Source organism: Excalfactoria chinensis, chromosome 1, assembly GCF_039878825.1.
Source record: "Excalfactoria chinensis isolate bCotChi1 chromosome 1, bCotChi1.hap2, whole genome shotgun sequence".
NCBI lineage: Eukaryota > Metazoa > Chordata > Aves > Galliformes > Phasianidae > Excalfactoria > Excalfactoria chinensis.
Genome location: NC_092825.1, coordinates 7,618,742 through 7,646,251, shown reverse-complemented (window position 1 = coordinate 7,646,251; position 27,510 = coordinate 7,618,742). Strand labels below are relative to the sequence as shown.

The 27,510-nt window shown below is 39.1% G+C and overlaps 1 protein-coding gene across 1 annotated transcript in view; it reads right to left on the bottom strand.

The window, feature by feature from the left end:
* SEMA3D (semaphorin 3D) overlaps window positions 1–19,650 on the bottom strand; it is a 141,048-nt gene extending 121,398 nt beyond the window's left edge. Inside the window, exon 1 of the mRNA XM_072336696.1 lies at window positions 19,513–19,650. The gene's annotated coding sequence lies outside the window, so the exon portion shown is untranslated. The remainder of the gene's footprint in view (window positions 1–19,512) is intronic.
* Window positions 19,651–27,510: the final 7,860 nt, after the last annotated feature.

The window sequence follows — 27,510 nt, the reverse complement described above, 5'->3', positions numbered from 1 at the left end:
TGTTTCAGATCAAGAAAAACAGGCAAGTCTGCATCATTCTGGCTTTTGTTGTATGGACTGATTTTTTTTTTTTATTATTTTATTTTATTTTTAATTATTTATTATTATTATTATTATTTTAATCTTTGAAACATTCCATTTGCTGTTCATGACAAGACAAGAAAAGAAATATTTTTAACCTCAAGGGCTTGACAAAGGCCTACAAAATTAAATAGCCAGGCTGAAATGAGACAGGTTTTACAGTTTTTAAGTAGCTCCCCTTTGTTCAGCCCTTAACAGAATGGTTACAGAGAGAGAAAACACAGTAAGCTGCAAGCAAACATGCAAGATCAGGTTTAATTGTCCTTATTTCCACTGAAATCTATGGCAGTCAGGACCACATGGTACTAAATACCCTACAAATAATAGCAAGTGTCAATACCTTCCCTGATGGGCTTACATCTACAAAGACAAAACAAATAAAAGATGGGTGGAGAAAAAGTGAATGTAATTACAAGAGTATGGTACAGTCAAGCCAGTGCAGCTCTGACTTGAGCATCCAGATCCCAAGTCTAAGAATGTAACAATAAACAAAACGTGACAGACACCATTTACAGGTCCTGAGCCAGAACAGCCTGGTACAGCTTCTGTCCACGTAGCTAGGCTCTTGTTCCCTTCAGGACAGATGTATCAAATACTTCTTTCTGTGTCCCTTCCATACTCCCTCTGCTTATCCCAGAGCTGTTCAGAAAAGGGCTAGTTTACAAAAGTGAAAACAACAGACCACACTAACATCACAGGCTATTGCTAGCAAACATTGTATTTTGGCATTGTTTAACCTGCAAATACAGATGCAACCCGTCTGTCTCTCTTGCAGTCCCTGTTTCCACAAGGGAAACATGCCACTAAAGCCATCAGCAGAGACTGTAAGTGATAGAGCCAGTGAAGGATCTCATCAAGATCTGGTACTTAAAAACTACTGCTGTTCAATTTGCAGTTTCTGTGGAAGAACACAAGATGTGATGATGCATTGCAAAATATCCCTCACTGTAAGTGCAGACATCAGAATCAAGTGCACATGCCCATCAAATAGAAATTAAAAAAGGAAATAGGTTCCAGGTTTTGTAAAGCACTGCGAAATGAGAGATAAAAAATTTGAAATATAACTCTGGTTTTAGAAAAGGAAATGTTGCCTTTTATGATCACTAAAATCTCTGTTTTCAGAGAGGATTTGTCAAAGTTGGATAAATAAATAAATAAATAAATAAATAAATCAGCAGAAATAGTTGATACCCACTACAGCGCATACAAGTGTCTTACAGGATCCTGCACAGTGGCCAGCTTTTACAGCAAAAGTCCACTATCTTCCACACAGCTGCTCTTAGTTCATCTTCCATGTTAAACATACCTCAAAAATGAGAAAATGGAGATAGAAGTCATCCATACAGTGTTGTGACACAGGTGTACTGATAGCCTCCAGTTCATAGAATCATAGAATCGTAGAATCACCAAGGTTGGAAAAGACCTAAAAGATCATCCAGTCCAACCGTTCACCTATTAGCAATAGCTCTCACTAAACCATGTCCCTCAACACAACATACAGTCATTCCTTGAATACCCCCAGGGTCAGTGACTCCACCACCTCCCTGGGCAGTCCATTCCAGTGCCTGACCACCCTTTCTGAGAAGTAATACCTCCTGATGTCCAGCTTGAATCTCCCCTGCTGTAGCTTGAAACCATTCCTTCTGGTTTAATGACACAAGAGAAGAGGCAGACCCCCAGCTCTTTACAACCTCCTTTCAGGAAGTTACAGAGAGTAATAAGGTCTCCCCTGAGCCTCCTCTTCTCCAGGCTCCTAGAGAAGAGCACTAGGCCTGTGTTCATGACCCCTCACCAGCTTTGTTGCCCTCTTGTTCTTGTCATTCCGTGTCACCACCTCTTCTCTTCTACCAGAAGACCTGCTAGAAACTGTGACCTCTCTGTCACAGTCACACTGGCTAGTTTCTTTAAAACACTTTAGGAGCAGTGCTCCTGTACTTGCTGTAAATAGATTTGCAGGACTGAAGATGAAGGGTTCACAGTGATCAAATATTGGAGAAGCCATGGAGTCTCCTTTCTCTCTTTCAGTTTGCCTTTCAATTACCAGCGACTTTCTCTAAAAGCTCCCAGAATATGGCCCTGAGCACCATGTCCCTAATTGAGCAGAGGTTGGGAAAAAAGGGACCTAGAGGTCCCTGACAACCTTACCTGTTGGGATTCTGTGATTCTGACAATAAGTTATTAACCCTTTTAGACAGTAGAGCTACAATGAAGGATAAAGGAAAAGTTCCTTATTCTCTTCTACCACGTACTAATGATCCTTGAGGTCCTTTTCAACCCAGGCCATTCTAATAAGAAGGGATTAATAACTGAACACAATTAAGAAACACACAAAATTTTGCTGGAATCCTCTTGATGTACTCAGAATATGAGATGGCTAATTTTTATTTTTATTCATGAGGAAAAAAAGAAAAAAGCAACAACCTACAACAAATAAGTAATCAGCATCGATCTTGGAAGAAGGAGTTTCAGGAAATGTCTTATGGCAAAGATCAGTTCTCTGCCATTCAGCTGTTTGTTTTGTTTTAACAGTCATGAGAACAAAGCTTCTGCAGCTTCTTTTCTATTTCCTATTCCAAAAGCCTCGGGGATGTTTCTCTTTTAATTTTGAACTCACTCTCATGCTGTGAATTCTTTTCCCAATATGAGTGTGAAATATATGAATGAAGATTATGCAACTGCTTACCTCTCTTTCTGCTCAAGTTATATGCCTAACTCTTCATGAGACTAGCAAAGGAAATTATTTCTTTTTCTCTATATAGGTTTGCCTGGATCCATGCAAACAAATTACTTTTAGTTACTTTACATCCATTCACAAATTCTACACAACTGTAAGGATTTTAGTAAGACACTCTGAAATCAAAATCCGTGTCTGCCTGATTTTATAGAAAGATCTGGGACACTGATTTGTACAGTTCTCAGTGCTTACACGTCTAGGGCTGCTGGATCATCAAAATGCTAACATAAATAAATGATGTGATGCCACTTTTCCAATAATACAGCTGGAAAATTGCTATTACAGATTCAGATAAACCATAGAAGCCTAACAGAGATGCTACAGAAAGCAGGTAAAAAAGAAAGCAACTCTTTGTTTTCATGTGTGTGTATACTGTGCCTGTAGATATGGTTCTGGATTTAGTAGACTGTATCCAACTCTTTGAAGTCAAGGAAAATGCTTCAGTCTCTTCAATTACATTCTCTTTAATTTAGTTATTAAAGCTACTTGAGATGACACATGAAAGCACCCAAAAAGCTGTTATGCTCCCTTCAGATGCAAATGTCAACAACCATGGCAGTGATAATTCCAAAATCAACCCCTGTGTGATTCTCCTATACTAAATACAATACATTCCTGCAGCACTGCTGGTGAGCAACAGCTTCAGCAGACAGTAACATACAAACCTATCATAATTCAGCAAGAGGTGCAACCTCTGCTCCAAGTTTGCAACAGCATGTTTCTCCAAAGATAACGGAGAGAGGTAAAAAATAAAACACCACCAACCATCATAGTGCAGAGGTTATGCGCCCTGAGACTGGCTTCTGTATTGACAATTAAGAGATTCATCCAAACTCACTGCCTCAAAGCACTGAAATCTAAGTGGATCATAATTTTGGACTACTGTTTTCTCTCAGAGATGCTTTTTTCCAAGTTCTGGATGCTATTAATATTCCAATGTCTTCCCAATATCCACAAAAGCAGTTTCTCTCAAAAACAATCTCAGAACTAGTGCTATATGTCCAAAGTCTTGCCGTCATTATAAACAAATCTCCAGTACACAGAGTTATGAAAGGTATCTCACATTTGGTCAGGTACTGGAACAGGGAGTTGTTTGAGTCACTGTCCCTGGAGGTGTTCAAGAAACATTTAAATGTTGTACTGAGAGGCATGGTTTAGTGGGGAAATATTGGTGGTAGGTAGATGACTGGACTGGATGATCTTGAAGGTCTTTTCCAACCTTGGTCATTCTTTGATTTCTACTTCCCAAAACCTCTCAGCAATCTTATCAAATTCACTGCAAGGAACAGTTATCTAAAGATGTGCAAGAGAAAGTCATTGCATCTTTATGATCAAAGCCAAATATGGATATTAGTGCATCATTCCTGTGGTATATTTTTGTTCTCTAGCACACCTGACAACTTCTTTCAGAGGAGTTTAAGCTCCTGATTTTTGGAGATAGTGTGTAGACAACTGATACTCTGAGAGTGAATGAGCTTCTCAACAGAGGTTGTAAGACAACTGGTAGTATTATTAATAGCTGTTTCCACTAGGTAATTCCATTATACACATCAAAAGCTATCTGCATCACTGAGATAAATTGATTTGGTTAATGTGATCTTACCTGGTTCCTCATGAACAATCAACACTGTGTCAAGATAGGAAGATGCTGCAAACCCTTGGGCTATTGCAGTTATTGCTGCAGCTGAAGTTTGGTTTGACTGCTTTACTTTAACATTTTTTGGCTGTTTTCTGCTATTCATCTTGGAAAACCTCCAAAGTAAACCTGATAAAGTCCTGAACATCACAAAAGATGCATTCTTCCCTGTACTTGTAAATCGTCTTTGGCATACTTCCCTTTTTTAGTAATTATAGATCTCCTCAGAGTTCACTGCACATAGTCCACTGATACAAAGCTTTTATGATCTGTCTTCTAATTCAGAAAACTAAGGCAAGCTATTGCATGAATCACACAGGAGACAATAGAGCAATTCCATACACAAACACTGTTTAGGTCTTTGTGTAGTTTTCCTGAAATATGTTACATTGCTGATCTATTTTTATGTACTATTTGTATTGGGATAGTGCCTAGAGGCCCCAGTCTGGGGCAGGACCCTACAGTGTTACACATATTGTGAAAGGGAGACAAGAACTCTTCCTACTTGCAGCTTATAGTCCAACTGCATAATGAATAACAGCAGATGGATAACATAGAGGGAGAAAAAGATGAGGTAGTTATTAATAATAAAAGTAACAAGCAGGGCATAAGAGCCTTTTTGCTGTATATAGGCAACATGGTAACTGTCAGTGCTTTCTATTTTGTCTCTGCTTCTCCGTTTTATGTTTTAAAACCACCTGTGGATGGGTAGAGTTGTTTCCTGTGAGGACTGATACACAGAAATGTCTTTTTTTTGTGTCTGAAGCACAGGATACGTTTAAATACCCTTCACTGCCCACTTCAGGCATCTGGGTGAGATTCAGAGGAGAAAAGTAAGAGAAAAGGGGTAGGCACCTGGAAGGTGTGATTTAGACTCACAGAAGTAAAAAATTAAAATTTAGGAATTGAAGTCATTCACATGAAGGATTAGGATATTTGAGTGTTGAGGAAACTCACTGATTTCAGTGCAGTTCACATCAATTTCACCTTTATTTCCTTCATCATGAACAGTCCAGAATGCAAATGCCTCATGCATCTGCATTTCTGCAGGTGAAACACAAGAGTCCTTAAAGAGTCCAATAATAGTGCCTAGTTCACGTCCAGATAGGTGCACCTCACTAGCTGGTTTTCGCTGAAGTTGAATATGACCATACACATTTTCAGTGGTGTTTAAGCTCAGAGTCTCATGTTTCCATTACTCTTTTTCAATGAAGGAGTTCTTATTTCACATCCTGATCTAAGCCAGGATTGCTACACATCCAGACAGGATCCTCATAGTGTTTAGATCCCCTGTGTGAAACTGAAACTCACTTCTAAGTCTTTAGAACAGCCCATCTCTGATTTCCCAAAGGAACAGTTACTGGGTCAGCAAGGTCAAGAAAAAGTAATACAAACAAGCTCCTAGAAGTGTATTTTGTGCTTCTGAATTCAGCATATTTTAGATTTTTTCAACCATAAGTCTATCCCAGCACTGGAAATAACCACAGGGCCTTCAGCACCCTTGTCCTCGAAGGGTCTGATTGCTCACTTCAGCAATGACTCTTTTAATAGATGATCCAGAAAACAAAGGGTTGAATAGCAAGGGAATGCTCTCCTTCGCTTCCCTGCAGAGCCAGTAAAGCAGGCAAGTGACCAGTAGTTGTGAGGGAAATAAGTCCAGCTGTGTGAGGATGAGCTCTAGCAAGACTGGAGGTGGGAGCTACCAAAACAAGAGGGACAAAGCATGAAAGCAGGCCTTTTCTTTGAGGAGTGCAAACCAAAAAGTAAACTAGTCACAAAGAGATGTTGCTGTCCGACAGGGTAACGAATGTAATAATACAAGGGAGGCCTCTATCACAGAGTCCTGCCAATAGCAGGGTAAAATAATTAAGCTCATCTTTCTTTGAAATGGAAATTGGTGCAATTGCATGGGTTAGCAGGGGCCTAGTTGGGTCATTTCAGTCTTCTTGAGTATTTATTGCTCCAGCTTTCCTCAGAGACCCTGTCAGCTGCTTTGCAAATGGACCTCCAGCAGCCCTAATAGAAGCATCCATAATTCTTTTTAAGTATCCTTTGAATAATTTTCATTTTTCTACATGTTTCTATTTCTTTCAGTTTACGGTGCCCATAACTGTATTTTCTCTGAGGATCAGTCATTTTCTAATAGGTAGCTACCACCTAGAGCTATTTTCAACTAGCATGAGGAAGACACAATAAAACAAGAAACACTGATGGTAAATTTCCTGAAGAGATAAGTTCCTTTTCAGTTATAAAAGCTTAGAATTCCATAACCCGGGACACGTAGACCTTATTGGATTCAGTACTAGCATGTGCACCATAGCACTTTGGGCCTGTTGTTAGCATGAATAAGAACTGTGTCCTAGAAACTGGAGATGTGGGAGATCTATCATGTAGTTGCTTTTTAATAAAAGACTTCCTGGATTATTTTATTAGATGTAAAAGAAGGAAAACAGAAGTTCTTTGAGGTGGTTTCTGCAATTCTTTTATAAGAACATTTCAGCAAATACTCTCATTAAAATATTTTTTCTCCATAAGATCTGACTGAGCTGATTCTATTTGACCCTTTTATTCATTCATCTTGCCTCATTTCATCTGCCTAACATTCATGCATTGTCTTGGCTCCCCTCAGAGAGGGTGGAGACAGGCACTGCTGGGGTGAATTCTTCTGACATCTCAGATACTGTTGCCAAACACAGTATGGCCCTTAGAAGCACCTCAACTCTGTACTGAAGGGAAATAAACCCCATCTTAATTAGGTTTTTTCTAACTGGAATACTTGCATGGCTCCCATTGTTACATCTGAATGCCTGTATTTTCCAAATTCATTATTCTCACACTCTTTATAACATATGGTAGTTCTTACTCATTTACAGACATATGGAGGTAGGGGGCAAGATCCAGACCTATAAAAGTATTTAGCAAGTTAACTGTCTAAATTAGGTACTTTTCAGCATCATTGGACTAACATTCAAAGATGTAGACAAAGAAGTGGCACTTGAGTGCCTTCAGGAATTTGCCAGGATCTAAGCTGAAATGACTTGCCCAAGGGCATGTGTCATGGAATTAACCCCAGGTCTCCTGAGCTGCTATCCTAACCTTTGGAATGTCCTTAACATTAAGCAAATCCTCTGCTGCTTTTGGAACTGAAGTATTTACAGTCATGTCTTCTTCTTTGTCAAACTCAAACAAGCTATGCATGCTCAAATCCTTTAACTTTTCCCCATAAATCAAACCTGACTCAAAGCCTCCCTTCTCATTGTATTGCTCTTTTCTAAACTCTGTTTGGATGTTAACATCAGTAATAGCAAAATGAAAAAAATGAAAAAAATAAAAATAAAAAAAAAAATCTAGGTTGGATTTTTAGACATAATTGTGAGACAAGTAAATACATGAACATAATATTAGAGCATTCACTAAAATCAGTGAAAATAGTATATTCATTTCAATAAGCACAGTCCTAATAAGTAGCATCGGGCACTCTCTATTACACTACTGGCACAAATATTGTTTGTTGCACTTGCAACTTATCAAGACCTTATAACTGAAATATTTAGGGCTTGTCACCAAGAGAGAGTCTGGTAGAATAAGGGTCTGATCAGCAGCTTTCCAACTACTCTGTCGTCATGTCATGTAGAAGTGTATATTTTAAGGCTTTTAATTAGAAAGCAGCTTACTTCACTTTAAAACCAGACTTGAGACATACACCCTGTGACTGATCATGCAGAGAGTGTGGAGAAGATACCACTCTGTACAGTTATTCTAGCTTAACAGTATGTTGACTTCCGCATGTAGACAAACCTTATCAGACCAGAGCAGACTTCAGTACTGGGAGATACTCACTTCTCAGAATAACTCTGAGGAAAACTTCTGAATGCTAAGTCCCTAACCTTCCAGGGACATGCACTTGAGCAAAATGTTGATTTGTATACAGTAGATTCTATTTATTTATCTGTGTTGACATTTTTATTTATTTATTTATTTTAATGATTTCATTATGCTGAAAAAGAAAAGCAAACTTCTGTTGGTAAAGAGAGGCAACAGTCTCATACTACCCAAACAAATGACATGACAAAAAATTTCTGTACTACGCATGTGTGGTTCTCCCCTTCCAGAACAGCAGGCTTGAACTCCAGCTAATCAAATCAATCATATATCAAATTCAAATTTGCATCAAACCCATGTTTTCTTCTCAGGAACTGTAAGCAGAGGGTATGGATAGCTTGCTGGAAACATACAGGTAAAAAATCACACTCCTTTCAAATTAAGATGTTTGAATAATTGTGAATGGTTTTCCAGTCTGGATTACTGTAGGGATATTTGACCAACAGGTATTAAACATTTCACAAAACCTACTCACACAATGAATCCAGTGGCAACTAGTGCTTGTTGTGCAGATAGAGTTAGGTATCTGGAGACATAAAGAACATGAGATTCTGAAATTCTGTTGTATTTCCATATTTGCTTTCTGAAATTGAAACAGATAAACATCCTATGCAAAAATAAGAAGGTTTTGCCTAACCACCTAGCTTTAGAAGAAGGAAACATATTTGTTCTCCTTCAGGGTTCCCAAACTACGCCATGTGAACCACAAGAGTAACACTCTAATTCAAAACTGTACATAAATCAGAGAATCTCACACACTAGTGTATCACTGTAGAGAATGAAGAATATGCCCTTCAGCAGCAAACACTACCAAAACCTCAAATGCCTATTTTGGAACTGTCTGCCACCCCAACAGAAGGGCAGGAGGTGGAAATGACAGCTACACAAGAAAAGAAAACCACAGGACTTCAGCCACATCTTCATTTGGAGTATGTGCAAAAAGGAGAATGAGAGATTTCTACTGAAGTATGTAAGTGGGCTTTCTTTCTGAATACTGGCACATACGCAGGTAAAGACTGGAAAACTTTCTGTAACATGATGTATTTGAAGCTCAGACTACATGCCATCAGTGGGATCTAATAAAAATATTTGGAAAAACAAGCAAAACAAAAAAAAGATAAAAACCTAGGAGAAAACATGGGAGACACTAATTGAGGATCTCCAGATCCTTCTGAACATAACAGCTATATGGCCAAAGGAAGAACCTCTGTTTCTACTGTCAATGATTTCTTCATCATCCAGCAGCACATTTTCAACTTCTAACTGCTTGTGCTCACACCTCTTCTCCCATGTACCTCACAGATGAATTAAGAGAGACAGCACAACCTAAACAGTGTCAAGCCTTCCAAGATGCAAACTTGTATTGTGTTGAGAAAAGAATGAAAACAGACAGCAGGAATATTATAGTGCCTACTGAAAAGCCTTGTTAGAGTCCCCCAAGGACATCACAAAGGACCATGGCATCCGCTGCTGACACTTACACCAAAGATAGCAACATTACTTTTATTTGAAGTCACTGTTTCCCAGTTATTCTGGCATAACATGCCATTTCACTTATAAATATCAGTGTAGAACTTCATAGACAGTCTAACAGTTTATCTTGGAGGTGTCAGATCCCACTTTCCTTTGTGTCATGTAAATTCCTGCATGGAAAACAAAGCATAATGAATCTGAACACTTTCCAAAATGCTCTTCTCACATCACTTAAGTGGCATTTGCCTTGTTCACAGGGAAGGGAAGGAAGGAATGTAAGGACAAAAATGGGTGGATAGAGGATTTTTTTTTTTTTTTTTTTTTATTGTCACTCATTAAGGCAGATTTTTTTATCATTAAAACAGGCTGATAACCAAGAATAAAAATAGACATACAGCTTGCACAGACCAAGTGCAGTACAGCCATGCCTGTGATATCAGTGGCATAACTGCTACCACAGACAAAGGCATTCTCACCATTGTCCTGAAAATCTGACACAAAACCTGAAATCTGAGTTAACACCACACAAGCAAGATTGCTGCTAAGCAGAGATACTCTTGAGGAATGAAGTACTTTTCATCCTATACGAACCATTTCTGGGAATTAACAGGATACACCACAAATGCACTCAGGCTCAAAACAGATTTAAATCGTAGAAGGAAAGATATTAAAATGCAGAGGAGAGAAGAATTTGGAGATGGAGCAGAATGTCCCGTGCCTGGAAAGCACCTGCATCCATACTGCAGGGAAGAGGCAAGGATGGGCAATTCCAGCTAGCAGGGGACAAAGCCACTGTGACACAGGACATCCTGGCAGCCAACACTGATCCAGGGCAATGGAAAAGTCCTGGCTCAAAGCATGGTAAACCAAGCAGAATCCAACCTCAGGTGTTAAACCGAATAGGACCATTTTGTTCTGTTTTCTTTTTTTATTTGTATATTTTGGCTTTGAAGCCAGATGTTTGGGATTAAGGAAAAAGCTCCCTGCACTGTTTGCTGCATCCATCTCCCGCTTTTCTCTCAGACTGAAAAAGTGCAGAAATTGGCATTTGAACTTTTATTAGTGTTTCTGTGTATTTGTTTTTCATCCTTACACAGAAATGCACAAGAGCAACAAATAAAGAATTGTTATAAAGAGCCAAAGCACAACAATTTATCCATATAGCAAGCATGTGACTTTAAGCAGGTGTGTTATCTATGTGTTATCATTTGAATATCAGTGCTGGTGTTGCCTTTTTGGAAAGCAGTGAGCTATGGAAAATGCACAGGAAGAAAAGGACTTCAGCTTCATGGAGCTTCAGGCTCACAAGCAGAACATAATAATTATCTGTAAGTTAAAAGTATAAGTATTTAGGGGTCAAAAAAAAATAGTAAAGAAAAGAAAAGCAGATGTAGTTATTTTCAGAAGGATACCATAATATTAGTGTATCATTTCCTCCATCACATATATTTTATTTTGTGAGCTTAATCGGTCTTTAGCATGAGCAGTCTATGCAGAGATCTCAAGGTATGAATTCTTCCCATGTGGAAACTCACTGAAAGATGTACACGATGTCTAGGTTTCTTATTGAGAAAAATATTCCTTTACCATAGACACTTTTTAAAAATAAAATTCAAGCTGATCCAGCTTTATGAGATAATATATGTCTGCTTTTTGTAGATGTCACTATGGGACTATAACAGTAGAGTTATAAGACTCGAATAAATCTGAACACTTCAAGCAGCATTACCCAAGATACTCATCTTCAAAAGACAGACAGTACAGTGCAACATGCATTTTTCTTCTAGAAAGAGGGCCTACAAGACACTTAAGCCTGGATAGCGTCAGTAATTCTCTTAGAAGCATTAATTCTCTCACTTCTTCCTCAATTAGGCAGGACTGGCCTTCCAAAAATTAATTCCAGTCAGCTCTTCCCCAAAGCTTTTAAAATGTTGAGTTCAGTGTAAAAAATAAATTATTATTATTATTATTATTATTTAAAGCAACCAAAACCCCCCAAAACAACAACAAAAAGCACAATAGTTTGAGTCCTAAAACAAACACCTTGGATTTCATCAGGTCTGAGAAAACATCTGTTCTGTGAACATTACATATTATATAAAATAACAGATTGAGAGACCACAATGATTCAGGCAGTAATGTAAAACTTCACTGTCTACTAAAATTTCTTTAGCCAAAAGATTTGATTCATAATAAATGTTAATGACCTCTTCAACCACTCAGCTTTGGTGCTGGAGATCAATACAAAAACTACTTTTTGTTGTGCCAAGGCTTTGTATGCAAAGAAATCTGCTTAACAACACCTCCCCCATGGAACCTGGCCTACTGGGTGCAAATAGAACAAATCTGTGGTTATCCCAAGCTGCTCAGTGCTTATGGTGTTTGAAAAGAAGCTTTGCTCTGCCCACCTTACTTGCAAACCCAGACATGGCTCCAAGGGTGCCCAGTTCTCCCTCAGACTGAAAACAGAAGGCCTACTCATCTCTTCCACATGTAAATCCACAGCTCAAGGCTTAAATGTTCTTCCTAACTTTCTACAAACTGGCTTCCATAGCTTTCCCTACAGGTCTCTGGCTTTTAGGAATCCCGTCACAATCACTCAGTGCACAAGAAGCAGCAGCTCTGCTCAGAACTTCAGTCTCTGGCTTCTCTTTACAACTCTACTCCCCCAGATGCTTTCAGTGTATACAATTTGATTTCTTCTTTCAGCTTTCAGAGCTACTCACTTCTTCTGAAGATATATGATTGCTCTTGGCTGTAAGATATCATTTCACTAATTTCAGTTATGCATCTCTAACTTACATCAGCTCAAGATTAAGCTTGTTATATCACCATTGTTTTGCAACACACTGATTTCTCTGTGCTGCCATCTTTCCCGTGGACACTCCTCACTTCTTCAGTGCAGCAGTTTTGCCTCCAAACCATAGCAGATGCTTGACCCTCAGCTCCAGATTATGTTATATATTATATAAATAGGGCATACTCAGTCTGTGATCACTGTGGAACTCCTTACTCAGGACAACTTTTGAGAAGTCTACTTTACTAGGTTACATCTCTGAAGCAGAAATATCCAGATATAAATATACATTGACAAAAAAACCAAACCAAACCAAAACAAAACAAACAAACAAAAAAAAAACAAAAACAAACAAACAAAAAAACAACAACAACAACTAATAATTACCAAAAATGATTTGATGCTTCAGTTTTAGGATTGGAATAGATAAAATAAAAATATCTGGATTTTATTACCTACTCTTTATGCTTGGATTTCTGTTCTTTGAATTGGTTTGTTCCTACAGATTAATGACTTACAGTATTATGCCTACAGAAAATTAGATAATGGTAAACGAATTTACTTTTAATGTACTGAGATACACAAAGATCCGGTAAGAATTGTTGTGTCTGCTCCAAAGATGAATAAAACTGAATTATGTTTTCTCTTTCTTGGTAAACTTCTGTTTCTGCATAATATTTCTTCTAACAGATTTCTTTTCCTGTTGAAGACAAGAGTTCTGTTCCAGTTGAAACACTAAGGCTACATCTCCAACACAAAGCGATTACGTGTTTCAATGGATTAAAAAATTCCAGATTTGTTCATGCGGAGACTTTGTACCTCTAGAATGTCCTCCCCAGAATAAAGTGGACTCTTTGAAGCTACACTGATCAGAAATTAATTTGTTAATTCGAGGTCACATAAACCAAAAGTCAAGTTAATTCAATGTAATTATTCTACTGGGGCATAAGGTCAAATTTGCTATTTATCTTTCACAATAGGGGATCTCATAATGCCATTACAATTTCAACTTTGCCCTGATGCTCCTACTATTCAACAACAGGAAAACAGGTTGAGATCTCTGTTTATTCTACCAAATAAAACTGATTTTGTTACTTGTCTTCTCAAGGAACCTACATCTCTTACAGCCTTTTGTGCTCACTGACTCTTGTCCTACATTATGGTTGTAAGCAGGTTTTGTTTGTTTAGATACATCACCAGTGCTCAAAACGAGAGAACTTTCATTACTGACTGGAAACACCATGACAGACTGGGACTAATACCAATGAACAATATCACTAATGAATTAATATGAAGTTCTCTGAGAAAAGATACATTACAACAGACTCTGCAGATTACGTAAACAAAAGCAATAATGGATAGCCACTCTTCACATGCACTTCCTATTAAAGACAGGACTGTAAGAAATTTGGAAAACAGATGCTAATAATACCCTTAACTGTGTCTCTGATTGTTATTAAACAACAGATCTTCAAAGGAGTAACACACAATCACATTGTTAGTAGAACATATTATGGTGGCTTTGAAGATGTATTTACAGCTCTAACAAAGGTGCTCAGGCACCTGCTTATAATAAAAAAGAAATGTTGAAAATAAATAAATGGTTTGTGCTTTATACACAGGTAGAACTTATATTTCAGAAGTCAGAGATTGGACATAGGAAAATTACATCTTGAAACAACACAGAATGAGAAGAAAGTCAGAAATGTAGGGAGTAACCTTATAGTCAAGTCTGGTTCTTTCTGCAAATGTTGTAGAAAAGGGACAACTGAAAAAGTCTGTCACTATTTGTCATTGCCTCTTCATTTTATTTATTTGCTCTCTTGAAATGTTACTGTTTAGCCCTTTTGATTCCAAAGGATGTTATGAACACAGTTTTCCTCTATTACACGCTTCTAAAACCTTTTAGTACAAGTCTTCATAAAATCTCACATATGTGCATTATAAAATTACAGGGAATAAGTTCCATATGAAAAATACATCATATTTCTTCGTACAGTTTTTTAGCAGAGATTTTGACATTAAGCATGAGAGCAATAGACATTGTTTTAATTCTTCACTGTGGAAAAAAAAAAAAAAAAAAAAGCAATTTTTTTGCTTTGGGTTGAGAAAGAATTTTTTGCATTCTCCCTCTTTGCAATCTTTCCCTTACAAAACCAAAAAAGGATTTTAGACAGAGAAAAAGTAACCACAATTATATGCAGTTTGTCATTGATAAATTCCAGGGGAATATAACAAGCTAGGTAGGCACATACCATTAGATTTAGCTGTTCTAACTGTTAAAGCTCTCGCCAAGATTATGCTGGAATATTTGGCCACATCAGCCCTCAGGACTGCACTTAACTTTTAAAAGACTTGATCTCACTCTAGATTTAGACTCTAGGAAAGTGTCTCTTTCAAAAGAACATTCACACAACAGTCTGTCTTTAAACACGTGCTTAAGTCCCTTGAAGTCACTAAAAACAGAGCAACTGTGAACAGGCACAAGTCTTTCATTTCATGACAGCCTTGGTTTTGTATAATTTTCAGTTAATCCTAGGCCTTCTATTCCCAGTGCATTTAGTTCTGAGTTATGCTGACGCAAGATGAGATCAGAGGAATGGCTGCAGTGTCTTCAGGATTTTTAGACATTCCAGGAAAATGGATAACTTTTTTCCTACCTTTCAGAAAAACAACAACAACAACAACAAGGAAAGCTGAATATTATTGGGTATGCTCACAGGTTACAGGATTTTTTAGTCTCCTTTCTCTTGCATCACATCTGCTTCCAGCAAGGCTCCTGATTCACTGACCATCTAAATTGGAAACTGTTTAATTTGGGATATTTATTTAGCTTTTAGACTGACCACATCAAAAGGAAAAACTCACATGACTCTGTGTTTACAGTAACACAGCAAGGAAAAAAAAAAAAGCATGGATGTAAAAAAAGTGTGTGTTACTGAAAGCTGAGTAATGTATACAGTGCGAATCCACACAGTGCAGAATGTCCTCATGAGTTACAGGTCTTCATGTACACAGAAGCTCTACAGTAGAAATTTATCTTTAGCCACACATACCCTGAACCAATTCAGGATTCCCCCTGCAAATTAAGGCTGTAGATAAATGGCTGTTGTGTACTGCACTCAGTCTGACCAGTAAAGCTGACTATTGATAAACTGTTAGGTACTAGTGGAGCTCTGAACCTTAATCGCATTTTCCAGTTACGCTGTAGGGAAGTGCAATGATTTAGTTGAGGTCAGTGTAATGTTCTAAGCCTGAATACCACACCCACCACTCTGATAGTCAAATTGAGCCAATGATTCAACCCAGATGGGAATCCAGGTTCTTCTTGGCTAACTGTTATCTATTCTGTCCATTAGGCTATATGACTTCCATAAATTATTTTGGAGTTCCCGTTAAAAGAAAATAAATCCACATGATGCTAAATGCTGCCTCCCAGCTGTAACGCAAACTGGAATTTTGGAGCGCAACACTGCTCTCTGACTCATCCTGGATTCACTCCATATGACGTTGACTCCATTTAAGATGGGGATAGTCAAAAATAAGGGCTTTCTTTTTTTTTCTTTTTTTTTTTTTTTTTAAATCACCCACTGTCAGATAACACGTGGGTATCCATGCAGCATGCCCTTAGGATGAGAAAAATAACAATGCCAGAGAGGTGCCTTTCTGAATAGACAGGGGAAGATAAAAGGGCTAAAGATTTATATGGAGATAATTTAAGCACTGACTCATTGCCATTGTTTAGTTTATGAAATACATGAAACCCAGACAGAAATATTGGGGCGGGGGGGGGGAGATAGTTACATGTGACAGAGGGGCAGCACTATAAAAAAGATATAAATAGCACACCCGTGGAGAAAAAAATTGCTTCACACATAGCTTAAATGCAGCCACCATGCTCCATGTCTCTCAGGCACTGCTCTGCTCTGAGCCTCTCTGTTGCTTGTTTGCAGCTGGAGAAAGTCCAGAAGGCAAGGAAATCAAAGACATCACACATTCATTGCACCGATTAAAGGACACTCAGGGTACACCTTAAGCATTTTCACCGGGTTAAAAAGACAATGGGCCAAATATAGCCCTGGCTGTCCCACAGGCTGCCCTGCCAGGAGAGCGCAGTGGGAAAGCCTGCTTAACCAGCAGTGAAGGATTCCCTCATGTAGGAAACCTCAAAGACTACAGAGGTGGCTCAGTGGCCAATTCCAGCACTAGGGGTTTTAGCCAAAGACATGTTGGTATGTGCTGGGAATTTAGCTGACTCCCAGCTGATGAATCAACTCCTCCAGAGCTGCAGGTAACAAGTATGTCTACATTGCAGTGCTAAATGGTGAAGAAACATGTAAGATTTCCAATTTCTATAACAGCAAAATGGGAAGAGAAAGCATAAAGGATTCAAAAAGAATCCAGAAATATATGATTATTTTTACCACCTTAAGCTGACAGCATTCTTACAGAGGAACTCTCCAGGATTATGCCTTTCTGCATAATAAACGATAAAGTTTCTGACTTTGCAAAGCAGTTACAGCTCCACTTGTTGTGTGATGGAACAGGGATGGAGATGCTGAGTGTACCGCTATTGATAGGAATAAAGAAGGGATAGGATCTGCTGGGATTGTTGCATGCTTTGGTTTGGCTTTTTATAAAAGTGCTCATTTGCTTAATTATCAGTATTGAGTCTCTGCATAATAACGATGCAGCATCCTCAAACGCTTTAAAGGACTCTTTCCCCATGAACAACATCAATTCCAATATAATATTCTGGCCTAATTAAAATATATATTTTTTTCCTAGGGACTTTTTTCATTTAATTTAATTGCAAAATCTAAATAGATTTGCAAGGATACGGTATAACTTGCATAACAAACATAGTGAAAACATCAACTCCCTCAAAAACAAACAAACAAACAAACAAAAAAAACAAAACAAAACAAAAAAAAAAAAAACCCACAACCAAACAACAGGAAAAAAAAGAAGAAAAAAGAAGAAAAAAAATGGAAAAAAAAGAAAGGAAATAAATCAAAGCTACTATGAAGAGTGTTTTGCTCTGCCAACAGAACAGCAGCTGGAGAGAAGCAGGTGAATGTTGGTACTGGAGAATGGCCTCCAGCACAAGTATTGCTCTTCAAGAGACTCTGACTGCAGCAACCCACCAAGCCAATTATACCTTTCTGATATTTACTCATTTTATTCAGAACTACTGTGAATACTTCTTTTTTCCTGGGATTGTTGTCCTGAGAGCATCTTATATCAGATCTTGTAACCGCAGACACATGGCAGAGGGTACTGGTGAAGATTCTATTTCCATTTCTGGTTAAAGCATGCCATGTGCAGAGCCCTCATACCAACTGTGGGAGAATTCTGCCTGATTTGGAGCACATTTCTATGCTTCAGCACCACACCTAATGGGGAGTCCGTTCACCTAACTCTGAGAACCCCTGCTGGACTGATCCAGTGGTAAGAAGAGGGAAAGTAAATTTAGTTCCTGGATCTCAGGCTAGTCTGGATGTTGAAGCCAAAATAAAGTTCAAACAGAAGTGAAGCCAAGCTGCTCTGCCTGATCAAGACTGAAATGCTGCTATATAGGAAGCATCTCAGAGCAGGATATGTGTTGGAAATTTTAAGAAAGAGTGACACCTGCAGAATTTGGGTACCTCTGTCCAGCAGCAGGTTGATAATTACAGTTTAGAATACTCAAATTCCTCCTTAGAAAGATATTTAGACACCCAAATTAAACTGAATTAGGCAAGATTTTGGGTTTTACAACCTTTGCAGGATATGACGACCACTGCCTTTTAGGATCAGGCCCATAATAAGTGAACCAAAAGGCAGATGAAAATCACATCAGCTATACTAATAAGGGCTTTGAAAACAGTAGTAAAATATTATGCCATATCATATACCAGTGGCTAACAGCGAAAGAAACTCACTTTAAACTAATGCCTAGATCTACATGTTAGTAGGAAAAAAAAAAGTAAATCCAGCATGCCAAAAGCTTGCAAAAGTTGTAGCCTGCATCTTCATGGCCTCTGCCAGAGCCACAGATGCAGGGTAGAGTTGCTGCTTTCTCAGCATGGTGTTCTCTACTCACGGTCAGACTGTCCCATGGATCTCTATTGTTCTTGCACAAGTTTTCCCATTTCAAAGCAAAGTGAAGTGTTTTCTAAGGAAACATAGATGCCTGCTTTGTGCTTCCTCAGTACACAGACACCAGTTACCCAACACACTCAGGAATGACTCCTCTCTAGAAACAACTTTCGTTTTGTAATGCTGCAAAACAAGGAGCTTTACCACCCTCTGTGTTATTGCACAAAGCAAAATAGAGGTTGTCAGTGCCCAGATAGAAACAACCTCGTTCCACTGAGCAGCCCAGGCCACCAGGTGCTCTATTGCTCCAAGTGATGGACGCATCCGGCAGAGCTGCAGTCATGGCAGTGCCAGAGGACTATGTGGGATAGAAGGAATTTTGCCACCAGTCAGCATGCAACAGTTTCTCTGATTCTGATATATGCGGGCTAACTCTGCCCTCTGCATCACCCTGAGACACCTATGCAAAGCAGAAGCGGACGCACGGGTGCCGGTGCTGCGGGATCAAACCCCTCTCCCCACGCATCACAGCTTTTAACCCCCAAACTCCAACTCCTTCTCCCCGACCCCTCGACCCCACCCCGCCCAGGGCAGAGCGTAGGAACTGCCCGCGGGCAGTGGCCCTCAGCGCGGCTCCCTCCCCGTCGCTGACAGCCGGGCAGGTGGCCCAGGACGGCCGCCAGGTGCCAGGCGTCCCAAGACGGGCGGAGGCTCCGGGATAAGCAAGAAGCAGGGAACCTCATGCACTTTCTCTCCCACCTGCACCTTTCTGTGGAGGGAAAAAGGCTGCGGGCGCGGCGCGGAGCGGTGGGGCTGCGTGGTACCTACGGGGAGCGGAGCGGAGGCGCGGTGCGGGCTGAGCGCGGTGCGGGGCCGGGGCCGGTGCCGGGATCGGGATCAGGATCGGGAGGCGTTGCGAGCCAGGCGGGCTCCTCCCCGGCGGCGGCTGCGGCGGCGGCGGCGGAGGGTCTCGCTCCTTCTGAGAGAAGTGTCAGACTTTCCCCTGGCTTCCCTTCCTCCATCCCCGCCACCCCTTTCCACACCCTCGCACACACATGCACACCCCTCCAGCAAATGGGCTGCTCTCGCGTGTGTGTGTGCGTGTGTCCGCCAGCCCAGGCGCACACCCACTGTTGCTGCTCCCGGAGTCTGTCCCAGCCGCGGCCACCGCAAAGCAATTGCTCCATGGAGCAGCACAGTGCACAGACATATGGTTTGCAGCAGCAGCGCATGCTGTGATCGGGCACACAGGGACCCCGCACTCATGGCACTTTCTCTTGGACCGCAGAACTCCCTTGTGTTCATAGAATAAGAGCCTTCTGGGTTGGCACAGGAGTATCTCAACCTGATCTTGTGATCATCCTGCACGGATGCTGATCCAGATCATAAAGTTTAAAGGTCCTCGCACATTATTCCTATGGCACAATGCTTCTAGAGATGAAATACAGCTTTTTGAGTGGCAGATAGAATGGATTGGGGGGGGGGGGGGGAGGGGCGGAAGCAAAAAAAAAAAAAGTGCACTTTCTGATAAGGAGAAAACAGCTGGGCAGCAGGCATAGGGCTATAGGAGATGGTGCATGTTTAAGAGAATCATAGAATTATTAAGACACTGAGATTGGAAAAGACCTCTAAGATCACCTGGTCCAACCATCCACCTACCACCAATACTGCCCACAAAACCATGTCCCTCTGTGACACATGTACAAGTTTTTTGAATGCTTCCAGAAACGGTGACTCCACCATCTCCCTGGACAGAAGCTCATGTGAAAAGCTGTAGCTGCCAGGGTTACATCTATCTGCCTTTACATTTATTTTTTTTGCCCATGGAATGTGTTACATCGGTGGTTCTCTTGCTTTCGCATGTTGCAGACCACTTCCTAAGGGAGAATTTCTCTCCTGGACCAACCCACTCCCACACCAAACCCTTCTCTCCAACATATTTCCTCCTGCGGCTGCCCAAGGAAGAGCCTTCCTGCCCACAGGCTGAGAACCATTGAACACATGGCACAGATAGCATCAGACACTTCCAGATGGGGCACACTGGTGCTCTTTCAAAAATGGTGTTTCCCTCAATGAAGAGCTCAGATTGAAAGCCTTCAGCTGGCAGCATGGTTGCAGAACAGACCTAAACAGCCATTCCTATGAATTAACAGCAGTCCAGAGGAGTTTCCATCATGTTACTCGCTTCAGCAGAACTTCACCCTCACCTGTCATCCATGTCAGATGGGTGGTCTGGGTGTACAGCATTGAATCTAAATATGTTTTTTGAAGAAAATTTCATCAGAAGCCAGCCTTACACTTTATGCTTATTAATATATTTTTTTAACAGCACCAGCCTGATGTTGTTTTTAGAAGTTCTGTACACAGAGGTACACAGACTCTGCTTGTCTACATGTGTCTCATGCTCCCACAAAATAAACAGAGCAGTTCTCAGGCAGGTTATTCCATAGTTGCCTTTGACTGTTTTAAGGCCTTCAAAGGGAGATTTCATATCTGATTTCCCATATTTATTTCATTATCATCAATAAAATTTTCCACTTCTTTAATCTTTCGATTTAACACAGTTATCATTGGGGTGGGTATGATGCAGATTGGAGCCCAGTTTGCGTTTTTGTTTCCTTTACCTTGTTCCTAGATCCTGACTGAGCATCACAGACACTTTGTTAGAAACTGTTTTTTGGACCTTGGAGCTTGGAAAGGAGAAAATGAGGATCAAGTTGATAGAAGGAAAATCCCTGGTGAATTTTGAAGCATTCATTGGAACTATATAATTTGATGTATTCTGAAAGCACGAGTACTGGTAAAACGAAAATAAATAAATAAATAAATAAATGAAAATAATTCTGGAAAGTACCACTTGCTTCGTGTGACAGAGTTATTTCGGACTCAAGTGAAAAAGAAATCAGCATGAATGTTCTCTTTGCCCTTTGTTGGAAGCATTTTGCAGTCAGTGAAGTGAAGAAGAAAACCTTTTTGAAAGTAATTTTATTTTAGGAGCTGCTTTTTTCCTCTTGCAGATCATGACAGCACATATTATTGGTGGAATAAATAACAGAAAATTCATCTTTTAAGAATTATACAAAAGAATTTGAGGAATCATGAAGCTCACTATTTATTGCAGTGGAAGAAACCAAGAAAAAAGATGCCCTCTAGTGGTTATTTGTCGAATTTATGCGGAACAAGTTCATCGAACTTCGGTGCAAGGAATACAGAACGAATGCGGCTTCTTGTTCCATCACCAAGGCCGTACAGCAGTGTTACCCAAAGTCATGCCATGGACGCAGGCAGAGGAAACATTCAGCATCTGCAAAGTGTCATTTTAAATAATTGGTTATGGCACTTCATTTTAAACCATTGTTCAGAAAATCTCAAGCGTGGGTCAATACCAGTTTACTGGGAGTCATTAGAAGAAAATTTACCTTTCTCACAGCATCAGTGATGCTTTTCTGAGTGACCTTTCTTGATCAGAGCTGTGTTTACCCCTCACGTGGTTTTAGAAGCACCCCAAACATTACAGGATTTTCTGCTAAATTTACAAAAATTGGCTGACGGGTTAATGGGAGTTCTTTCCAACACTGTGAAGATGTGATGATTATAGTGAGGGATGACTTTGTTTTTCCTGCAGAAGGGCAGTGGGGTGGAAGATGTAATCAGCACATTCTTACAGAGTTGAAAAATCTGTTATCTACTTCTATTATTATTATTATTATTTTTGCTTCTGCAGCCTATCTGATTCTCCCCTAAAACCAAAGTCCACACCCAATGCCTTGGGCAAGCGTTCAGATTTCCTGTAAGGCTGAGCGACTCATAAAAGAGCAGAAGTTGAACATCAGATATCTTCCTTTTTTTTCCTTCTGCAAGCACGAATAAAAGGATCAAGCAGATCTTTAGCAAATGAATATAACTATGAAGAGAGGTTAAGTTGATTTTGTTACTTTCTACTCCCTTACTTTTCTGCTTGATCTTAAGTCTGAACACTGTCCAGTTAGGCCATGCCAAACTGGCATATTGCAGAGAAAATATTTTCATCTAAGATGAATTGCCAAGGCAGATAGCTCATCTCTTAGTGAAGGTTACAGTAGAAAAATAATGCAGCACGAAGTTGCCACACTATAGGCATTTATTTTTATGCTGATTACCATTAATCCTTCTGCAAATAGTGACAGAAGCACGGATGGCCTGAAGAGTGTTTTCAGCCCAAGCAGCAGAAATGAAAGTACCAAACATGGAGTAGCTTCTTTACTTGACTTGTTCCTTATCCAGATTATGAATTTATGTAGTGAAAGAGCTGCTTCATGTGAAAGTCAGCACGTGCAAGTAGAGAAACCACTGAAGTAAGGGTTGGATGGGGGGCAATCAGATGAGGATGGAAACTGCCTCTTCCACTCGACTTCAAGTGGCTGTATTTGTGACTCAGCTGTCAGACCTTTGAGGACTCAGCCACTGAACACCTCCATCTGCTCTTCAGGCATTTTGTCAGACTGGGTCCAACACTTGCAATCCAGTCAAATTCATACTCCAACACTGTTGAAGACAGTCTTCTTTGAAGACAGCAGACACATCTCCACTGACAACAGTGGATCCCATACTAATTGATGGAGAAGTATGTAAAATTTATATATAGAGAGAGCAAAGTTACTAAAAGGGTTTTAAAGAGAATTATTAAGAAGCAGAATAGTATTATCAAGGTGCTGAATTGCCACCTTACAGTTTGTCACAAAGTAAAGGCTGTTTTTCTTCTTTTTTTGCAACTCAGAATTTTGTCTTATCTGAACAGGATTAGTCAGAGTGTGCTTGTTGGCCTGTGCTTGTTCAGCTAGGCTGACTGCTGTGGGAACCCTAGAGAAAGACCAGGCTCCCAGCACACTCCTACCAGGATTTGGGAGAAGGATAATATGTTTGGGTTTTTTTTTTTCAGTGTTGGTAAAAATAATGCACTACCTGCATAGTACTCCACATGAATTTCAGGTATTCTTCCAACCTATCACACCTTGAAACCAGAGTCAAGATCTGCTCCTTATCTTTGTTTTTAATTTAGATTTGACAGAGCCTTGATACTGTGGTTGTAAACAATATTTGATTTGTTTGTAGCACTATTTGCTTTCAAGTATATTTTTTCTTTTTCTTCTTTTCATCACAGAAAACCATCTGAAAAGTGGCATCTTTATTATGTCAAGATGTAAAGTGACTAAACACGCTAACATGTACTAGCAGAGCAGTGCTTCTGTAAGATCCTTACCAATCCCATTCTATTCTTGTTGTTTGTTTCCACCTGGTCATCTCAAGTTCTGCTTCCAAAGTAATGGGAACACAAAGCAGTTAGAACAGAAAGAGGTCAAGTCTCTTTCAGCCTTAACAGTTCTGTGAAGAAGCTCAGAAGGCAGAATAGGTAGTATCAGGAGAAAACCTAGTTGGAGTAAGAGTGGATGAAAGAAGGCACCTTTGAGCCTTGCAGTTTCCAAATGAGAGCAGATCTCACCTTGTTCATTGCTATAAGATGTAAAAGATAATCCAGAGTCAATGAGTTGTACCAAAAATGAAAGAGGCAAAGGGAAATGGTTAGAAAAAGTGCAGAGACAAGTTGAAGATGTCACACAAAAAAACCTTCCTGAAATAATTAGGTGAAAGCACAATATCCCATTTTTTCTTGATGCAGAGTTCTTGGCTAATTGTCAGAATTTAGCCACAGAGGATCTGCTCTTGAATTACTGAACCTGTTCAAACTCCATTGGAATTCACTGTATTTAACTTAGCTCGGCAGACCTAGGTAGAAATTTAATGATGTCACATCAGGGTTACCTTCTTCTCAGTGTTTAGTCTCTGTCCTTCAAAGATTTGCAGCCATCTTCATCAACTCCAATCCAAGCTTTGCTGCACAGTACATATTTGGCCCAAATATGGTGGGAAGAGTAAAAGTCATGTCTACAGATCATGGCTGGCATCTAGTTTCTGCAAAATAAACACTAAGACTAAACAAAGGGTTGCAGTATTTCCACATTTCATGGGTTGGAAAGTGCCTTCTGAGGTCCTGCTGTGTTATGTATTTTATGAGTCAGACAAGAAATTCATTTCCATGAAAAATTAACTGCAACTCATTTTCCCACTTTACAAAAATTATATTTTTCCCGTATTTTTATGGGAGGGCATTTCTATCTCCTGTCTCTACTCCCAGTGAAAGTAGAGGTTGAACGAATTGCTTTAAGGTCTTATCCCACTTCCACTGAATGGCAACAACTGCTCTTTTGATTTATTGGCTTCAGAGTCAAGCAGGGAAGGGTAGGAATAAATTCAGCTCAGAGCTGTGTCCAGAGAATTCCAGTTCCCCTCAGCAGTGTCTGTAGCAATAATAAAATATCCCATCATTTTAATAAAACATGAGTGCTATTACAATAAAAGATTCTATGTATTTTCTTATCTCAGAACATGGGGTATCTAGTTCTGTTTATCCTTAGCATGAACAAATCGCTGTGAATGCCCAAAAGTTACTTTTTCCACTGAAAATATGTACTTGTGGTTAAAGAAGACAAACATCCAAGCAAAAGTTCTATAGATAGAAATGTTCTCCCTGGCTTTAAAACATAGCTTTCTCCAAAACACCCCCTGTTTATTATTTATTCTTGGATTATTTTTTTTTTCCTATTCATTTTTGAGCAAATCTTAACAGTAGATGATCACTTTGCAAGCAAAATAGCATTAAATGGAACCAAATGCCATAATGATTTGCAATGTACATTATGTCGGCTCATGTTCACTCTACTCAATAAATAATATTTTGATTGCATTATTTTTTCCCCCTTACTCTGTAATTATTTTATTTTTGATAACTTCACCAGTAAGGACACACTTTTGCCAACAGCTTAAAATAATATACTACTGGCCAAGTCACTGTAAAATTCATCTGAAATTTGAGAGTTATCAGCACTGTCATAAGGATGAATACTGTAAGCATATATCGCACATTTTTTTACATGTTCTATGTTAGTATTCTGTTTAATCCTTTCATGATGTACCTGTGCAAGGAGTCTGAAGGAAAACAACTCTGAACTTGAAGATCACCTCAGAATTCCTAATGCAGACAGGCACTAAGTCATGGAAATTCAGTTGTACTACAGCATGCTTGTTCTTTAAGTTGCGTGTCCTTTAGACTGCTGACTTTCTCGCCAAAGGAAAGATCTGTTGTTCCGAATTTACATTCTACACTAAATACGGTGATTAATATTGCACCAATTGCTTCTCTACACAAGCAGATCAGTTGACTGGTGTATGGGTGTAAGGATTTGTCCTCAAATACTAATGCATTTGTATTTGCAGATAAATTTATTTCCTATGAAGAAGTTTCTTAATCATATAGGCTCCTTATAAAGAAAATAGAGCAAGATTAGTATCTATAACCAATGATTAACTAAAAAAAGGAAAAAAAAAAAGAAAAAAGAAAATAATGAACGCAGCTTTCTCCTTATGCTTTCTTTCTGTCTCTCTTCTTTGACTGCAGAGGGAGCTTGCAAGTCTACTTCTTAACATCTAAAGTTAAGTGAGTGAAACCCACCCTGAAGTAGTACAGCTGAAGCCAACATAATTACATATGAAGTATTTTCAGGATCAAGTCCAGAGGTTATTGAGGACTCTGTTATGAAAGGTGCTATTCATCTCAGCATTATAACCTCGAAACAGTGACCACACTTTGGTGTTCTTGTTGAATAAAATTACCTTTAGAGTCTGACAGAAATATATTTTATTCAAACTAAACAGATTTTTAATTAATTTTGTTTATTTCTCCTTTCAGTAGAAATCATTTATTCAGTGTTATACTAGATTTAATTCAGTTTACATCAGCAGTCTTTCTTGATGTGGCTATGCCTGGCTGCCATTCAGTCTTCAGGGCTATGGCTCAAAAATAAATAAATAAATAAAAAGAAAGAAAGAAAAAAGAAGAAAAACAAACTAATACGTTTAGAGTCATTGAAACCATGTGCATCTATAAAAATGCTTGTATATTCAGTGACTATCAGCTGAGAATACTGTAACTTGAACTGAAATGTGGAGGATGCCAATGCATTCAAGAGTCAGTATTTGCTACTGTGGTTTGGGTAGATATCTACTTGTCCCTTTGATATGAAATGAAATGTGGTGTATAAATTGGTTTGGTTAGATTGTGTTAACTTGTTATCTTTCAGACTTTCTCCTTTCAGTAAGGAGAGGCTTTTTTTGATAATTGCAATGAGTGTGGAACTTGAAGCCATAGAAAAGAGGCTACCAGGAGAGAATACTTCTGAAAACAAACTGCATAAATTGTACTTATGACTAGAAGTGGTTGTACATACAAAATTATTACATTACATACGTCCAGATTTGTTAAGTTCACAATGAAGCACTAGTAAAAGAGGAAAACTGTGGTTTTGATTAAGAGAAATAGTAGAATTTTTACAAATTGAATGCAATAGTTTTCTTTGGTGTAAAAAAATAAAAAAATAAAAATCAAAGATTTTATCAGTTTTATTTTTCTGAAGTTAATTATTGACTAGATTCACGATAGAAAAAGCTGAAAATAAAACTTAACTATTTTCTCTTACTGATACCATGTAGAAATATTACCATGATTTAGTATTACTTTTTTTAAAATTATTGCAATCTAAGCTACTTAGCAGATACACATTAGTGCCAGTCAGATAAGAAGACTTATATTACACAGAGAAAGAAGGCCAAAACTTGTTTGGTCACTTATCTGTGGTTTGACTCAGGAATTTCAGTGGGTGATCTGAGTCTAGCCTTCAGTCCCTGGCTGAGGTAGAGCAGATGCATGAGGAAGAATGTCAGTCCTGAGATAAA